General features: G+C 40.1%; 1 pseudogene; it reads right to left on the reverse strand.

Moving 5' to 3' along the window:
• Window positions 1-17908: 17908 nt before the first annotated feature.
• LOC122899129 lies at window positions 17909-18440 on the reverse strand (annotated as a pseudogene).
• Between the last annotated feature and the right edge of the window lie 681 nt (window positions 18441-19121).

Raw genomic sequence — 19121 nt, forward strand, 5'->3', positions numbered from 1 at the left:
CAGGTGGAAAGAATGATAAGAAAGCTCCTTTCCTCATCTTTATTAACAAGTAGTCATTCCATTTTATCTAAAAACTGTAACATGTAGGTTAAAAAATAAATGACTCTTACCTCTTAGAGGTTATTTCTTTCTAACTATCCAACCATTCATCCATCCATTGTTCCATCTGCCCATCCTCTACATATATGCATATAGATATATTTTATTTATTGTAAGAAAGTTCTATGTCCAATGTGGCGCCCAATATGGGGATTGAACTCACGACCCTAAGATTAAGAGTCCCATCTTCTACTGACAGCCAGCCAGCCAGCCAGATGCCCCCATATAAATATGTTTTAAATAATGGTGTTTATCAAATATTAACATTTCTTATTTATGGATGATGATATTTGGGGTGTTTATAGCCTTCTTCTTTTATTCCTCTGTATTGCTTGCATTTTCAGGTAGTGACAATATCACTGTAGTGGGTTAAAATTGACCACAAATTCTTTACAGATATTCTTATCAAGAAATGGAGTCTGTCAGGGCACCTGAGTGGCTCAGTGGGTTAAAGCCTCTGCCTTTGGCTCAGGTCATGATCCTAGGTTCCTGGGATTGAGCCCTGAATCGGGCTCTCTGCTCAGCAGGGAGCCTGCTTCACCCCCCTCTCTCCCTGCCTGCCTCTCTGCCTACTTGTGATCTCTGTCTGTCAAACAAATAAATAAAACTTTAAAAAGAAAGAAAGAAAGAAAGAAGTGGAGTCTGTCTCCCACCCCCTTGAATCTTAGCTAGACTAGTGCTGGCATTGGCCAATGGGACTTAACAGAAGGTATACATTGAGATTATCATGTTCACCCTCTTGGAACCCTGACACAACCAGGCTGCACAGAAGTGTTAGTTGAAAGACCACATGAAGAGACAGTCCAGGCAATCCCAGCTGTTCTAAACATCCTAGATGAGACCCTAGACAAGGAGTTAGATCAACTTACTCCAGCTGAACTGCCAGGTGACTACAGCTGCCTGAGTGAGTCCAGGAAGAAGCAGTAGAATATCCTAGTCCAATCACAGACTCATGAGACATGATAAATTGTGGGGGGTTGGGTGGGGGTGAGGGTGATGTTAAGGTACTAAGTTTTGGAGTTATTTCTTACATATCAATAGATAACTGATTTAATCTCTTTTATAAAAGAATAATTTCAGTACTCTTTTTGTTTTTTAGATTTTATTTATTTATTTATTTAAAGAAAGAGAGCGTGCTTGCCAGAGACCATGAACGGGGGGAAGAGGGAGAGGGAGAAGCAGACTCCCCACTGAGCAGGCAGCCTGATGTTGGATCATGACCTGAGCCAAAGGCAGACATTTAAACAACAGAGCCATCAGGTGCCCAAATGTCATACTCCAAAAAATCTAAATAAGATGCTAAAGTCTCTATCCTATATAGTAGGGAAATTATCCTTAACTTGAATATTTTCCACGGGTTCATGATTTCCCTCTCAATATGTGCTACAGCCTTCTTTCCCATTAACTACTCCTGGCATCCTCCATTACTGCCTTTGCATTTTCTCACCAGCCTGCCTCATCCTACACTATTCCTGACTCCTAATTCCTCAGTTGCCCCAAAGTACCACAAAGCTTGTATATGTCTCAGACTTTTACTAAAAATAAAAAATAAGATAGTATGAAGGCTGTATTATGTACCTATCACTGTGCAATATATCACTCCCAAACTTGGCAGCTTGAAACAAGCAATAAACATATATTATTTTATGCAGTTTCTATGGGTCAGGCCATTAGGAAATGGCTTAATTGGGTGGTTCTGACTTGGGATCTTTCATGAGGTGGCAGTCAAGATGTCAGCCTGAAATCGGGGCCAAAATCATCTGAAGGCTTGCCTGGGGCTGGAGAATCTGCCTCCAGAGGGCTCACTCACATGGTTGCCGGTAGAAGCTCTCTGGTGCTGCTTGAGGTACCTCACGACACAAGAGCCCATTTCCCCCAGAGTAAGCAAGTGATCCAGGATAGCAAGAAAGAAGTTGCAATATTTTTAATGGTCTTTTTCTTAGACTTAGAGGTTTCTCCTGGGATGTTCTATTGGTTACAGGATAAACCCTATTCAATACAGGACCACACGGAGGTATAACTACCAGGAACTAGGGATCACTGAAGACTGTCTATCACAAGCCTCTTCGGATGAAAGTGATTCACATCATTAGGAATCAGTGTCTCAACTCTTCATCTCATTAGTGCACCACAAAAAATTCCCAAAAAATTCCCCAACCAGAGTCACCACAGAGAGATCTTGTCCACACCAGAGAGTGCAGTACAGAGATCTGAGCTCTGCATCCTAATGCATGGCTGTCTATCCAGAAAAGGATTGTCTTTTTCTAGATTCTACACAAATTTATTTGGAAGCTTGAGGTGTACCTTTCTTTGGCACTAAAGAAAGTAACAGAAGTAGAGCTTAAATATTCATAATATTTGAAACAAAATTATGCCAATTCTGTAATCACCAAATAGGAAAAGATTTGAGAAATCACAGGAGAACTATTAATATGGAGTTCATTTCTAGTATTTGCCACAGATCAGCAACGTACCGAATTTGCTTGGCAAAATTCGATCTCTTCCAAATGTAGAAACTCATCACAAGGTCTAAATTACCCACCGTTTCCAGTTCTTAGTTTCTATCACACTGTAATTTTCCAATGCTTTATTTGAAATATTTGTTTCTAGACTCCCCTGTGTAGTTCTATGTTTCTGTGATATTGTGTTTTAGGAATCAATAGGAGAGAAACCCACAGAAAAAACTCCTGCATTGTTTTGCAATTTTATATTCAAGTAGAAAAAACTTGAAATGTGAATTCAGGAGCACCAATACTTTTCAAGGCTATTTCATTAGTATTTTGTGTATTTGTCCTCCCAAACACAAGGAATTTGTAGCATACCATGATCTAATCCAACCATATAGGTTTCTCAAAACTTTGTAGGACTGCCCAATATATATTATGTCCTTATTGCACTTAAAAGAGCTACTGCTGAGTCATTTAATTGGTTTTTATTAAGAAGAACTGTGTGGAGTTGGAGCCACCCCCTTGCACACACTTTCTCAGAATGTCAGGTGGTTGTAGTCTTTTGAGTCTGTGCTAGATGTTAATATAAACTTAAACTCTATTTCCTTTTTTTTTTTAAGGTTTATTTATTTATTTGAGAGAGAGAAAGTGAGAACAAGAGAAAGGGGAAGGGTAGAGGGAGAGAGAAAATCCTAAAGCAGACTCCCCGCTGACGCAGCTCCCCCACACCCCCATCCCCTGGCATGAGGCTTGATTCCAGGACCCTGAGATCATGACCTGAGCTGGATCCAAGAGTTGGATGTTCAAGTGGCTGAGCCATGCAGAAGTCTGCCTTCTGTTTCTTATAACCAATACGTCCTCGCATTATGGCCCCAGAGCTGTCCTTCTTTGTAAAAATAGTAAATATGAGTATCATGGGCCACAGACTTCCTTTATTCTTTATATCACTGTGTGGTATATTATTCTGAGTCAAACAATTGCTTTCTCAGTCCGTGTTATTTTCTCCTGTTTAATTCCTCTTCTTTCTGCCTTTTGGGGAGACCTTACCTTTGGCACCTTTGATGTGGTAAGGTGTCTGGTGTGTCATCATCCTCTATCTTCTGCTGGTGTTTGATGAGGTGGCTCCCCACGAAGGATGATGGTGAGGTGGAGACCCTAAGCTCTCTCCCCACCCAGCAGTTTTTGGTTCTTGGCCTTTATGTTTCCCTGCATCTATTAAGATCACTGTTGTCTCCCCACAGCTTCCAGCTAGCAGGTTCTGTACTCCTTATCCCAATCTCAAGACTCCTTTGAGTCTACTAGCTTCTATTAGACAAATCCACACCACTTTGCCAGGCACAGAGCTGACTTCCTGCTCCACATTGTGTGCTCAAGATTTTCTCAAACTGCCCTTAACTTTATCCCAGGGTTGCTTCACTCAGCCTCTGCTGCCCCAGTGCTTAACTCCAGGCTGACTGCAGGTTGGTCTGAAAGGACTGGTTCTTCGAAACCACATTCTAAGAGGTGAAGACCTCTTAGTCTCTGATGTTTGAGCTACTCTCAAATTTCCCTGGGGTTTCCACTGGCCCAGCACAGGATAGGAGCACGCAATCCCTTCTCTAAGACAGTTTCTGACATCTAGCTCCTGTTTACTCTCTATGCCTTCTGCTATGTCTGTTTTATCTTTAAAATAATTATTATTGGGTGGCTCAGTTGTTAAGCGTCTGCCTTTGGTTCAGGTGATGATCCCAGGATCTCCCTCTCTAGCTCCTCCCAGGTCGTGTTCCCTCGCTTGCTATCTCTCTCTCTCTCTCCGACAAGTAAAAAATAAAATATTTTTTTTAAAGATTTTTTTTTATTTATTTATTTGTCAGAGAGAGAGGGAGAGAGAGTGAGCACAGGCAGGCAGAGAGAGAAGCAGGCTCCCTGCCGAGCAAGGAGCCCGATGTGGGACTCGATCCCAGGACGCTGGGATCATGACCTGAGCCGAAGGCAGCTGCTTAACCAACTGAGCCACCCAGGCGTCCCAAAAATAAAATATTTTTTAAAAATAAAAAATAAAATAAAAATTATTATTATCTTTTAAAATCCTTATGCATTCTTTCCAATGCCTGTATTTATGGTATTAAATTTCTGTAGTAACTATTATATATTTGCCTCTGGATTTTCAAAGCCGGGCTTTGAGTGTGTGAAAAATCTTTTTCTCTTTCAAGAATTCTGAATCTTACAGCTCAAAAGGTCTTTGATTTTTCAAGACTATCGTCTCTGTTTAGGTTTCAAAATGGATTGGTTTTTCTAGGGCAGCCATAACAAAATGCCCTGAACCGGCTGGCTTAAATAACAAAAATTTATTTTCTCATATCTCCAGTGGCCAGAAGTCCACAATCAAGGTGTTGGTAGGGCTGGCTTCTCCTGAGGCCTCTCTCTGTAGCTTGAAAATGGCCCCTTTCTTGCCATGTCTTCACATGGTCTTTCCTCACTCTGTGTGTTAACAATGTCCTAATCTCCTCCCCTTGTAAAGAAGCCAGTCATGTTGGTTTGGGCCTACCCATATGACATCATTTTACCTTGATTCTTTTTAAAGATACCATCTCCAAATATAGTTACATTCTCATGTGCTGGGTGTTAGGACTTCAACATATGAATTTGGGGGAGGGGGACACAATTCAGCCCACAATACAAACAACCTACTTAGAAACTCAATTGATTTCTAATTTTTCTTTGGGTTCCTTTGTGTCCTCTTTTCTCTGGGGCAGATGAATATGGGTGGTGGCAACTGACTCCATGGGTTGAGGGTCTCAGAAATCCAGAGAATTGTCATGGTTTACAAAGCCATTCACAGTCTTCCACTAATGTTTCCTATCTCTTCTACCAATTCTCCCCATATTTCTCTTTCTTCCCTCTAGTCAGACAAAATTTCGTTTAGATTCTCAAAATCCATACTGTGTCTCTCACCTCTGGGTCTTCAAAATGTCGTTCCTACATTTGGAATGCTGTCTTGTCGTTCTGTGTCTCTTTCCCTTGTTATCTCCTGCAAATCATTCATGTCTAATGCTAAGCTTTTCCTGGTACCTAAAATCAGGTTAAGCTTCCCTATTTCTTAGGCTTCCCATAGCATATAACCGAACATGGCATTTTCTAGAAATCAGGTGATACATTTTTATTATTTACGTAATATCTGCATTTTCTACTAGGCTGTAAGCCACATAGCAGAAGGACAGTATCTATGTTGGTCACACATCTAGAGAGTCTGACACAATGTCTAACACAAAAGAGAAGCCTGATAAATATTTGTTGAATGAATGAAAAATTAACTCTGAGGTATTATTGGGTTGTTTTGTAAGGACAGTATCTTGTGGAATTATACCCATATTTAAAAATTTTTTTATTTATTTAATTTTTTAAAGATTTTATTTATTTATTTGAGAGAGAGAGAGAGAAAGCACAAGTGGGGATAGTAAGAGAAGGAGAAGCAGGTTCCCCACTGAGTAGGGAGCCCGATGTGGGGCTTGATCCCAAGACCCTGGGATCATGACCCTAGACAAAGGCAGACACCCAACTGACTGAGCCACCCAGGAGCCCCCCACATTTAAAAAAAAATTTTTTTTTTAAAGCAAAGACTTTATTTGACATATCCATCAGGATTGTTAGGTGTAAGCAACAGAAACTTAGGCTAATTTAAGCAGAAAATTATATTGAGGAGTTTGCAGTGTCTTCGGGAGAGCCAGAGAGCCAGCTTTGGAGGCTACAGTGTCAGGTACAATGACCAAAATCACAACGCAAAACCACTGTTCCCTCCGGGCACCCCATGCCACAGCTGGCACTGCCAGCATCACTGAACATGGGGCAGTAGCACTGCCACAAGAGCCACTATCCCTGCGGCCTCTGGAAAGCCACAACTCCTGCATGGCAGCTTCCACCCCCATCATGACTGCCCCCAGAGCCTCCACGGCCCTGTTTCCACTCTTGCACTCTGTCCTCACTGCCACTTCTGCCTGCCACAACGTAAGCAGACCCCACTACTTCCCATCACAGGCTTCCAATTCCGTCCTCTGTTGAGCAGAACCTAGCTCATCTGACCAATTCCACAGTGGAGTCCAGAGAAGAAAATGTCTGCTATTTTAAGATCTCTAAGGAATAAGAGCTGTACCTCATAACATGAGAAATTTCCAAACATAGGAAGGAGGTTCAGACATGAGGAGACAAAAAAAAAAAAAAAAGACAAAAAGACAAAAAGTTCACTGCATTCTAATTGCAGAAGCAAGAATTCCATGACCCCAGAAATGCTGTCTAAAGAGTGTATATGTAGGGGACGCCTGGGTGGCTCAGATTGTTGGGCGTCTGCCTTTGGCTGGGGTCATGATCCTGGGATCCTGGGATCGAGTCCCGCATCGGGCTTCCTGCTTGGGGGAGGGTCTGCTTCTTCCTCTCCCTCTGTCTCTCCCCCTGCTTGTGCTCTCTCTCTCTCAAATGCATAAATAAAATCTTTTTTTTTTTTAAGAGTGTATGTGTAGGTGTGTGTGTTTAAAGCATCTTTATAATCTTTGACATGAAACTTACAAAGCAGAACTAAAAAAGAAAGTCTATGGAGATGCTAACATCAATGTTGAGATTTGCAAGCTTGCACTGATCAATTCCACCCCCACTCACACTCGTAGTCACGGCCATCCGAATGACCCATTCCCCAAATTCTTCCATCACCACCTCCCATTCTGTAACCACCCCTTTAGTTCAACCTTTCATGTACTTGAATTTTCTCACCCCAGGAGAGCAACGCTATGTCAGATGATCATGGGATGTACTGCTTAGTGTGGGGTTGTATAGAGAATTAGCCGCCTCCAGCAAACAAGTGTTCTTACGGAAACAGGAGAAAGAAGCCTGCCTCTCACATGCCACCTCCTTTGTAGCACTGGATTCCCCTCAGTGCTTAGAGCTTCTTTTCATAACAGCTATTTTGGGCATTGACTTGACTCTTTCAGTAGCTTGATTTCTCTCTCAACACTTTCTCATGCAGCATCAATATTAGGAAACTTCTTTGTTTCATGTCTTTGAACTACTTGATCACAGTGTTCTTAGACCACAGCCAAGAGAGAGCCTGCTCCCTGCCTCCTCTCTCTCCTCCTATCCCTTAGAACTCCTATAGTTCTTCAGTCCTTTTAATTCCTTCTCCTTTCCACAAATCCCCTGCCTCCTCTCGTGTCCTAGCTGAGTTATCTTCTCCACTGCCAGGTACCACTGATAAAGGCACAAACCTGAGGAATCTGGAAGAAATGATGAGAAAGAATTCCTTGCAATGATATGGGTTTTATTATTTTCTTTAACCCAAAGACCTCTTATACTGAGGTCTTTTACTCTTGATAGTTTTTCTCTCCATTTTTACTCTTTTTTATTTGACTTCTATGAGTTTGAAGGTTATCTTTTCCATATTTTTACAGTAGTTACCCCCAAATACTTTAAAATGGACACTTTAAAAAGTCTAATGTTAACTTCTTTCTATTGCTTGCCAAATACAAAGATACTAGTGCTTCAGATCTAATCAATCTTCTCCCAGATTACATACCATTGTAATCTAGTATTTGGTTTTATATGTTTTTTTAATTGGATAAAGTAGGCCTTATTTTATTTGGTCACTATTTGTTTAGATTTACCTACATATTTACAGAAATCTTGAATGGTCATTTCTTTCTGCATCTGAGACTTTCCACTGGTTTTACTTCTACCCGGAGCTCATCCTTGAGAATTATCCTTAAGAATCTATTGGTAAATTCCGTTATCTTGTTTTCTTTTAGCCCGGATATCTTAGTCTTTCCCTCCCCTTCTTGAAAGATTATTTCACCACATATTCCTTTGTAGGTTGACAATTATTTTCACTGAGGGCTTTAAAAGTATCATTCATAGTCTTCTGGTTTTCATTATCATTGTTGAAAAGTCACTCAATCAGGCTATTTGCAGTATCTTTGTGGAAAGTCTTGACTCTCTAGTTGCTTTTCAGGTCTTCTCTTTACCTTTGATACTTTGTAGTTTCACTATTATTTATATCTTAATGCTAATTTCTTTCTCCTTATCTTTGGCTGAAACTTTGGACTTACCAAATCTGAGGATTAGTTGTGTGTGTGTGTGTGTGTCTGTGTGTGTGTCTGTGTTGTGTGTGTGTGTGTGTTTAATTTCTGGAAAGTTTTGGCTATTATCTTCTGAACTATTCCTTCTTCTTCATTCCCTTTACTATTTTTCTGAAACTCCACTTAAAAATACATTAAAACTTGTCCGTCTTCAGTGTCTTTCAATCTGTCTCTCTCCTTATTTTCATGCTAACAGTGTATCCTTTATAACCTTCAGCAGCATTGAAAAAAACCCACCTCTAGCTAAATATAATTGGAAGTACAAAGCTCCAGAAAGGGAGCTGGAAGTAACCAAACATTGTTCTGTCCCAGTGCAAAAGCTTAATCTGTAGACCTAATCCACTAGCTGGCCCTGGTCCATCTCTGGGAAGTCCAAAATGCTTTAAAAACTACTGGTTCCATACCCAGCTCTGTCACAATAATCACAACTCTGCACTAGTTTGCAACACAAAGTTGGCCAGATATCAAAAGTAGGATCTCCACTTTTTTAAAATAAGCTCTATGCCCAGTGCAGGGCTTGAACTCATGAGACCAAGATCAGTAGTCTCAAGAGTCACATACTCTCCCAACTGAGCCAGCCAGGTGCCCCGATCTCCATTTTTATGTGCTGAGTTTGATGGATTTGCAGCCAGAAATGCTATCCATCTTTGTGTAGACAACTACCATATTGCTTCATTACTCTACGTCTAATGACCAGACTTCCAAAATAATGGGCTCATCCTCAAAGTACTCCATACCTACCGACTGGTTTATCTGGACTGTTCGTGTCATTCCTGCTAGAAGAACAGAAATAAATTTAATTAAATAATTGTCCTGGCCATCACTCACCAGACCAGGTGACAACTCACAGCACACACATACCATTTCAAATCCTTTTTGGAAATAGATATTTAAAATAAATAAATAACAAGGGCTTTCTCTGAATAATATTGTGTCCACACCTGGTATTAATTTATTTATACTATGAAAGCAAGTGTTTTATGTGATCTTCATATAGTTGGATTAAGGTGGGTTTTGTCTTTGTATTGAGTACAAGGATGACTATAGCCAATGTTCTAGAAAAGAAACTTCTAGGAAATTAAATGTTATGTAAAAGTGTTCTACAGACAAGCAAGTATGAGAAACATTGCATTAAATTTGGTTAACAAAGTTAAATAGGCTTCTTTACTGCAGGACTTTTCAAACCTTTAATATACTAATGCACTAATGTCAATCCAAAGATTATAAGCACTTTTTAATGTATTTGACCACAGCATAGTTTGAGCATTTTGCAAGATGTGTTCCATGTTTGTGTTTGAGTTTCTTATAAAATGTGTTCCACAAGAGATTTGCCGATCTTGTTGGAGGACAGGCATTGCCTTATTGCTCAACTTTCTTCCTCTTGAGGAAGAGAAAAACAGCAATCCCATGAGAAGCCTCTCTTTTGGAGCCATCTGGTGTTGATTTTTCATCCGTCAGATGAAATATCTCTGTCACAGCCATCTGAAAGAGATGTTCATTGTCACAAAGTGTTTTGTCTGACCACTCTGAATAAGCACAGACCTCCCCACTTCCTCATTTGGTTTCTTAAGACAGCTCCAACCCTACCCTGTTCCTGGAATCTTCTCCTCATGTCTCCACTCACCCACTTTGGCTTTCAACCTTCATTACTTGCTATCTCCACTGAGCTCTGTGCCTTGGCTTTTTGGTTGCCCTTGTTATTTTCAAGAACCCATTCTCTTTCTGGCTGTAATACTTGCCTCCTGCACTGTGTTTTAGATCTCCACTTCCTGCACTAAATAGCATGTTCCTGTCCACCTAACAACCTTAGCTACTAGCAACCTCTTGCTTCTATGTCCTTACACATCCTTTCCAATTTCCCTATAGATGTTTATTCTAGCCATTTCCTTGACCTTCTCCTGTGGCATGGACCACAGCCACGACGTAACATTGACTACTGATGCTTGCCAGGACCACAAAATATTGGAAGGAATTCTCTTGCCACATAAAAGATAAATGCAGTTGTCAGAGTGCACCTTGAGTACCAAGGCTCAAAATTAGTGCTTGGATCCTTTTGAGATTCCCATGGTTTGCAGGGTATACTGCATTAGTCAGTGTGCGTCTTAGAGTCATTTTGCACCAATAAACAATGGCCTTATGAAGACTTGTTTCTTTTCTATTTTTAATATCTTTTATCCTGTTACACAACACTCCATAAATCTTGTTCATTCACATGTTATTAGGAGTCATGGCAGCTCTTTGCTTGTAGACTAGATATTATGATTGACCTGTCATTTTATTTGATCTTCTTTTGTTTTTAGTTATTTTTTTCTGTTTAAGTGCCCAAAGCCGTACAGGCAAAAATGCCTTCAAATTAAAATGCATGGTTAATATTCCAGACCACACACTTGGTTCTTCATGTGGCTTTGGAGTTTTGTTGCTGAGATGATGGTGCATGATATTCTCATAGTTAGAAAATGTGACCAATTCAGCTAATTTTGAAGAACTCCTTTGTTCCCTCAGGCAAACTTGGCATGATTTTGTTAAAGGTTCAGTTGGGATAACCCATATTCTTTCCCCAAGGTCCCTTTTCAAATTCCTGGTCAATCAGTTTAATGAAAGGTAAGCAAGTACCTGACTTTATAGAGCAGCCTAATAGCATGAGTTTCTTGGTGTGTGTGTGTGTGTGTGTGTGTGTGTGTGTGTCTGCGTGTGTCTGTGTGTATGTGGGTGAGAGAGAGAGAGAGAGAAACAGAGAGAGTGAGAACATCTGTAGTAGGGAAAACTAAGGGGAGATGACAAGTCTCTTATTCAGTGGCATCATGAAGGAAGAACCTTTTTTTTTTTTAATTTTTTATTTCTTTTCAGCGTAACAGTATTCATTGTTTTTGCACCCCAGTGCTCCATGCAATACGTGCCCTCCCTAATACCCACCACCCTTCCCCCAACCTCCCACCCGCCTCCCCTTCAAAACCCTCAGATTGTTTTTCAGAGTCCATAGTCTCTCATGGTTAAGGAAGAACCCTTAAATATCGTAAAAAATAGACAAGGTTGTTTATCGATTGAGAGACAGATACTGTCACAAAAAGATACCTCAGTGCTTATGTTCATTAACCAGGATGAATACATTTACAAAGGATTTAGAGGATGCAGTAAATCATATTTTTAAGGACTATGGCTACCCCGTGCTGAGGTAAACCAAGTTTCAGAGCCGCCCTCAGAGACAACTGCTGTTTGCCCAAGCCTACCTGTGCCTGTCCCGTTGCACCACTTCACCCCCCGCAATAACCCAGAGCAAGCCCAGGCTGCCCTTGTTTCGGGCTTCTCTGATACCACTTTGGCTCACCCACATTCCCTCTCTGGACCCATCCACACACTCTCACCTCTGAGTCAGGAGTCCTTGGCAGTGGGGCTTAATTATGTTTCCTTGCAGGGATTGGCTGTTTTTCTTCCCGTCCACCTAGCCAAAGCTTACTCATCTGTCATTTCAAACTCATATCGATTCACTTCTAAATTCCAAAAAGGTAGAGGCTATGTTTGTTTTATTTCCAGCCATTTATCCTATACCTGACACAGAATAAATTCTCAAAAAATATCTGTTGAGTAAATAGGAGATGAATGAGTGTTTTTTAAACATGGTTACAGGATCAGGAAACCCTTGGGGGGTCAAAGTGTCCAGTCCTGCAGGGGGCAGCTCAATTATTTACCTGTCCCTTCCCTCGATGTGCATTAAGCTCCAACTCTGTACCAGGGCTCCTCTAGCTTTTGCGGGAGATGCAAAGTTAAATCATATTTGAACCCAATTCTCCAAAAATCTATAGTTCAGTAGGAAAAGTTTGATATGCACATCAATAACGAAAACACAGGATTGAAAGTGGCAAAAGCCAAGAGAGGAAACCTATGATAGATGAGAAGAGGAAAGAGATTAATTATGTAAGATGTTAATATAAGACTTCGCTGTCTCACTTTGAGAACAACCCAACAGGTGTAAGTATCAGACTGGGTCTCCATTGCATTAGAGGAAGATGCTAAGAGGCTTACCTTGAGAGAACAGAGGTGATGATGTCCCAAAGGCCAGGTCAGAGGGGATTTCTTTGGAGAGAATAATCAGTGCACTATGCATTGCGCACTCACCGACTATGCAGATAGAAGAAAAGGCGTCAATTTCCTGCACCTTAAGCTAAGTGAGGGAGCTCTAAGGGCACCTGGGAAGTTTGGGGAGCATGAAGACCTGGGAATTAACCTAATCCTGTCATCTCAAAGTGAGTGACCAGCCTGAGCAGAGCACAGAGAGAGGAATGTATTGGCAGCAATCAGCAGGGCGAACATATGTGTTTTCCAGGAAGGAAAGATGTAGATCCCATGAGAAGGAGCTGATCTGAAATCTTCTCAAAATGAATCATGCTCAAGAAGGCTCCCGAGCAAGGAGAAAGGACCCCAAGGATGAGGGTCTGTGTACAGTATGTTTGGAAGTCCAGGCCTGGGAACAGCTCGTAAAGCAGCTGCCAGAGGACAAGCTCATGTATGTGGGACTGGTTACAGCCCGGGGCGGGGAGCCACTGCCATCTGAGGTCTCCATGGGACGCTCTCCAGAAAACCCACAAAAGCACTTCATAAGAGCCAGAATCCTGGGGAGCAAAGTACACTGCAGCTGCTCCGGCCATATAAAACAGTGCCGTTCCCCTAATCCCCTGTACCTTGGCCTGAATCTGAGGGCTTAGACAAGCCAGCAGCCAGTGAGCAGAAGAAGTAGCTGGGAACTAGTGAAGATGTCGACCAGGAACATCACGGCCTCTTCTGTGGGCTTCCCTGCCTAGGTCAGGCCCCCACTGGGATGAGAAGCTTTATATTGGACAAGAATTTGAAGTTGTGATGGTTACCCTGGACCAGGCTGAAGCTATGTGATTATTAGGCTAGAGTGGATTTTTTTAATGCCCAAACAAAGGGACTATTTATTATCTAAGCATGACTGGAAAAGCCAAGGGACCTGCCAATATTTTATCTGTGCGGGGAATGAAAGAGAAGGGACGGGAAAGATTTTTTTTTTAATTTTTTTATTAAAATGCATACACATACAGCAATTGCCTTTATCGTAAGTATACAGCTTGACAAATTTTCACAAACTGAACACATCCATGTAGCCAGCACACAGATCAAACTATAACCCCCCAGAAAACCCCTTTGGGCCCCCTCTGAGTACTCCTTCTCCCTCAGATAACGACAATGCTGACTTCTAAGAGCGCAGATGAGTTTTGACCTTTTGTATCTTACATAAACAGAATCATATGCTATGAGCACTCTATGACTCTTTTGTGTCTTTTTTTGCTTAACATGCCGCTTATGAGATTCGCCCATGTTGTCATAGATTTTTTTTATGATTCTATTTATTTATTTGAGATAGAAAGAGAGTGAAAGAGTGAACATAATCAGGGGATAGAGGGAGAGAGAGAAGCAGGCTCCCCGCTGAGCAAGGAGCCTGATGCAGGACTCGATCCCAGGACCCCGGGATCATGACCTGAGCTGAAGGCAGACCGTTAGCGACAGAGCCACTCAGGTTTCCCCTCACAGATTTTTTTAATTTTCACTGCTGTGTAGAATCCCTTTGTGTCATTACACCATATTTTATTTTTCTATACTTCTGCAGATTGGCATTTGAATAGTCTTGTTATATATGATTTAGTATAGGTCTTTGTTTCTGAATATATATATACACTGCTGGTTTATAGACTGTGCACACATTCAGCTTGAGTAGATATTGCAAAAATGGCTGTATCAATTTTCACTCTCACCCTCAGTGTATGTGAGTTCTGTTGCTTTACCACCTCACCTGATATTTTCCTACTTTTTCATTTTATTCATTCAGATGGGAACAAGGGTATCTCATGGTGGTTTTAGCTTGGTTTCTCTTGAAGACCAATAAAGGCAAACATTTTTTAAAAATTTGTTGGCCACTTCTCCACCTTTCTTTGTGAGGCGACAAAGTTTTTGCTCTTTTTTGTAAATGGATTATCTCTCTTTTTCTTATTACTTTGTAGGAGTTCATTGCATACGCTTGATATGAAGTCTTTGTCACATGTAGGTATTGAGACTATCTTCCTTCTATCTAGGTCGCTTTCTTACTGTCTAAAGACATTTTGATGAACAGGAGTTATTAATTTTAACATAGTTCAATGTATTATGTTGGGTATGGATTCAAGTAAAAAAATTTTCTCATGGATATATCCAATTCACCAACACTATTTATGGAATTAATTACCTTTCCTCTATAGTGTTGTATTTGTTAGAAACTAGATTCCACATAGGTATGGGTCTGTTTCTGGATTTTATCCTGTTCTACTGGTCATTTATCTATCTTTGCACCAATATCATACTGTTTTAATTATTTACTACAGTGGTTTTTTTTTTAAGATTTTATTTATTTATTTGAGGGAGAATGAGTGAGAGAGAGCATGAGAGAGGAGAAGGTCAGAGGGAGAAGCAGACTCCCCAAGGAGCCAGGAGCCTGATGCGAAACTCAGTCCTGGAAGTCCGGGATCATGAGCTGAGCCAAAGACAGTTGCTCAACCAACTGAGCCACCCAGGCGCCCTTACTACAGTGTTCTAACACATAATGATATCTAGTAATGGAATTATTCTTAAAGAGCTCCTTAGGGCGTTCTTGGGTGGCTCATTCAGGGAATTGTCTGCCTTCTGCTCAGGTCCCAGGTTCTCTGTTCAGCAGGGAGCCTGCTTCTCTCTGCCTGCCACTTCCCCTGTTTGTGCATGCTCTCTCTCTGTCATATAAATAAATAAAATCTTTTTAAAAAAAACACAAAGAATTCCTAGAAGTTCTGAATTCTTGGGGTGCCTGGGTGGTTTAGTCAGTTAAGTCAGTTAAGTGTTTGGCGTCAGCTCAGGTCATGATCCTCGAGTCCCCGGATCAAGCCCCACATCAGGCTCCCTGCTCAGCGGAGAGTCTGGTTCTACTTCTGCCCTTTGCCCTGTTCATGCTTTCTCATCCTGCTCATGCTCTCTGGCTCTTGCTCTCTCAAATGAATAAATGAAATTTTAAGAAAAACAATTCTGAATTCTTTGTATTTTCCTATGAAATTTAAATCATTGGGTGCCTGGGTGGCTCAGTCAATTAAGCATCTGCCTTTGGCTCAGGTCATAATCCCAGAATCCTGGGACTGAGCCCTGTGTCAGGCTCTCTGATCAGCAGGGAGTCTCCTTCTCCCTCTGCCCCTCATCCTGCTCATGCTCTCTCACTCTCTCTCTCTAAAATACATAAAAAATATTAAAAAAAAAAACAGAAATTTAAATCGTCTTCATAATTTTATGTCAACTACATCTCAATAAAGCTGAAATTAAAACAAAAAATAAGTAAAATCAGTTCATAATTCCTGACCAAAAAAAATGGCTGGAATTTTCATTGAAACTGTTTTGAATTTATATATAAACTTTTGGGGAAATTTATATCTTTAAAAAATTTAGTTTTGTAAATCATAACCATGGCGTATCATTTTATTTAGTTCTTAATTTACTTTGAGTAATGTTTTCTAGCTTTCAGTATAGGGCTCTTGCACAAATTTTGCTGTATATATGCTTACATATGTTGTGATTTTATTCTACTGTAAGGTATTGCTTTTTTAACTTTCATTTTTTCCTTTTTTGGTATATGAAAATATAATTTGTTCTACATAGACTTTGTGAAGAATAATTTTTTTGAAGAACTTTAGTGTGCTAGGTACTCAATATGATAATTTCATTTATATTGTTGCTTTGATTTTCACCACAATCTTGCAGCTGTATTCCATCTTCATTTCTTAGAAAACACTGAGGTTCAGAATAAGGAAGAAACTTTCCCAGAGTCACACAAAAAGTATTTGAATTGGTTTTGAAGAAAAGATCGATTTTTGTATTTGAAGACATGTCATGGAAAAGGCCATTCAAGCATAGAAACTGTCATTAACAAAGCAAAAAAAGGCAGGAAAGTAAAGGAAAGGACAGGGAAGAAGGAAAGGGAAAGAGGAAAAGGAAGGAAAGGTGAGGTGTTCCTTCTCATTAGCATCTGTGGGTTCTGGTACATTGAAAAATAAAGTCAGAAAGGTAAACTGAAGACCAGACTGTAGGGTTTCCTAAGTAAATATGAAAGGTTTTTCACTTCCACTCTTTAGACTCTAGCCTGGTGGGATCTGACGAATCTGGAAGAAAAAATTGGCAATGGGATTGAGACTCATCAAGTCTACAATTTTGTCTCTCAAGCTATGTGAAACCATCAAAATGTCTGTTTTTCTGAACTTAGCAGTTAAGTCTCATTGGGCAAAGTCTGGTTTGTTACCCTCTTGCTTGCCAAAAACTTGGTAAAAACTCCTAAACAGAAAATATCTGCAGACCCTCTGCTCAGATCTCATGGTTTTCTGTCATTGGAATCTTAATCCACCTAGTCTTCATGGATTCTACAGTTTTCTGAATCTTGACATAGATGACTATTGTAGTTTAGCTGGTTTTCCTAGTTGTCCTTGACAGGAGACTTGACCTATCCTGTATTTCTCCATTCTACCCACGGTTGGAAGTCAAACTTTACTCTTTGTGTTTCTATTAAGAGGTTTTTGTTTTTGTTTTTGTTTTTGTTGTTGTTGTTGTTGTTGTTGTCACTGTTGTTTTTAAAAATTACTCATATAATTTATGTTCAATAAATATAAAGATCTTAAGTATACAGTTAGGTAAGTTGTTTTGTTATTGTGTTTGCTTCCAGCTGTGTTTATCTCTTTTTATACTTTTGGTAATCTCTTCCAGAGTTAACTACTTCCGTTTGTCAGTGAGGAAATATGTAAGGAATCTACTTCAAATGTTGGCACAGCTATGAGCATGGCCTTTCCTTTCACCTGAACTCAGAATTAAGATTTTTGGTTCTTCTTTTTTAGGTTCCAGTCCCAGTTCCACAGTTTTCACTGTGGAAGTTATCCACAATCTTCACTGTGGAAGTTATCCACAGTCTTCTGCTTTCTCACAATAGTCTACAACCAAGGTTGCTTCTCCAGGAATACAAGCAAGGTTGCTTCTCCAGGATGGATTTAAATATCTGTTAAATGAAGAACATCCTCTCAAATGAGTTGAAATGCATTTTATTTTTAGACATCCTATATGACCTGATTTTTTCTTCTTAAAAACAGTTACTCTACTCCAAATAAATCAAGGTCAAAATAAAGAGCTCAAGATGATTTGAGTCCCATTTGTTTTAGTTCAGGCATTGCATGGATGAAGAGCAGTGGCCAGTTATGACAACCAGTGATACATCCAAAATCATAGCCAAATTCGCGAACATTTTTCCATTTCTAAACCACCCTTAAAGAAAATCATATATGGGGTCCCACCATCTTCATGGTAGTCCAGCAGAGCAACCATCCCATCTGGTTTCATGTTTTCACATGAATTCACAGTTTTTCACATGTTTTCACAGTTTTTGAAATTAGCAAAGATATGCTTGATTTTTTCTGCAGCCTCTGTCATAAAAGGTTTTCTTCTTTCTGCCCTCAGTGCTTCAAGTTTACCTTTGATTGATTTCATGTCATCTTTGATGTACTTCTTGTAGGCTTCTTCTATGAAGGCAGTTTCCTGTAAGTGATGGTTCATGACAATATCAACACCAGTGATGACTATGTTTTCAGTCCCTTCACCCTTGGGGCCTTTGGTGGAGGCATTTCCACCAACAAGTGAGTCATCAATGTTACCCTCTGTCTTACTGCCATCTTCCCCAACTCTGTGCATACCATGGGCCATCCCATATCTTGGAGAACATCTCATCACTGTTAATGGTGTTCAGGTAGATGATCATGATGGTAGCTGGAGAGAGACAATGAAGGCCCTAGCTTAGCAGGACTCATGAGCTCTGAATGAGCACTCTGCTGCCAGAGTGGCACTTGGGGTGAGGGGGAAGCAGGTAGAAAAGAGAGTAAGTTTTAATAAATGTATACATCGCATAACCAGCAACCCCAATCATGATATGGAGTATTTCCATTACATCAGAACATTCTTCATGACGCTTTAGATGTAAACCTACAGAAGGAAACATTGTTCTGATTTCTACCATTATAACTTAGTTTTTCTTTTTCTGATTTTCAGATAAATAGAATTAAACAATATGTTCAATACCATGTCTGGCCTCTTTTACTCAGCATAATGTTTTTGAGATTCATCCATATTGCTACATTTATGAGTTCATTTTTATTTCTGAGTAGAGTTCAATATCAGGAATATACCATATTGTGTATCCAATCTCCTATTGATGGACATTTGTTTATGTTGGTTTGTGATTACTATAACTAAAGTTGCTATGAACATTCATGTACAAGTTTTCTTACAGACACACAGTCTCATTTCCCTTGGATATATACTTAAGAACAGAATTACTGAGTTGTATAGTGAGTGTATGTTTAACTTAATGAGAAATATATAGAAATATACAGAATATATGGAAGTTTCCTAGGGTGGCCACAACAAAGTATCACAGAATGGG

Source organism: Neovison vison, chromosome 2, assembly GCF_020171115.1.
Source record: "Neovison vison isolate M4711 chromosome 2, ASM_NN_V1, whole genome shotgun sequence".
In the NCBI taxonomy this organism is placed as follows: Eukaryota; Metazoa; Chordata; class Mammalia; order Carnivora; family Mustelidae; genus Neogale; species Neogale vison.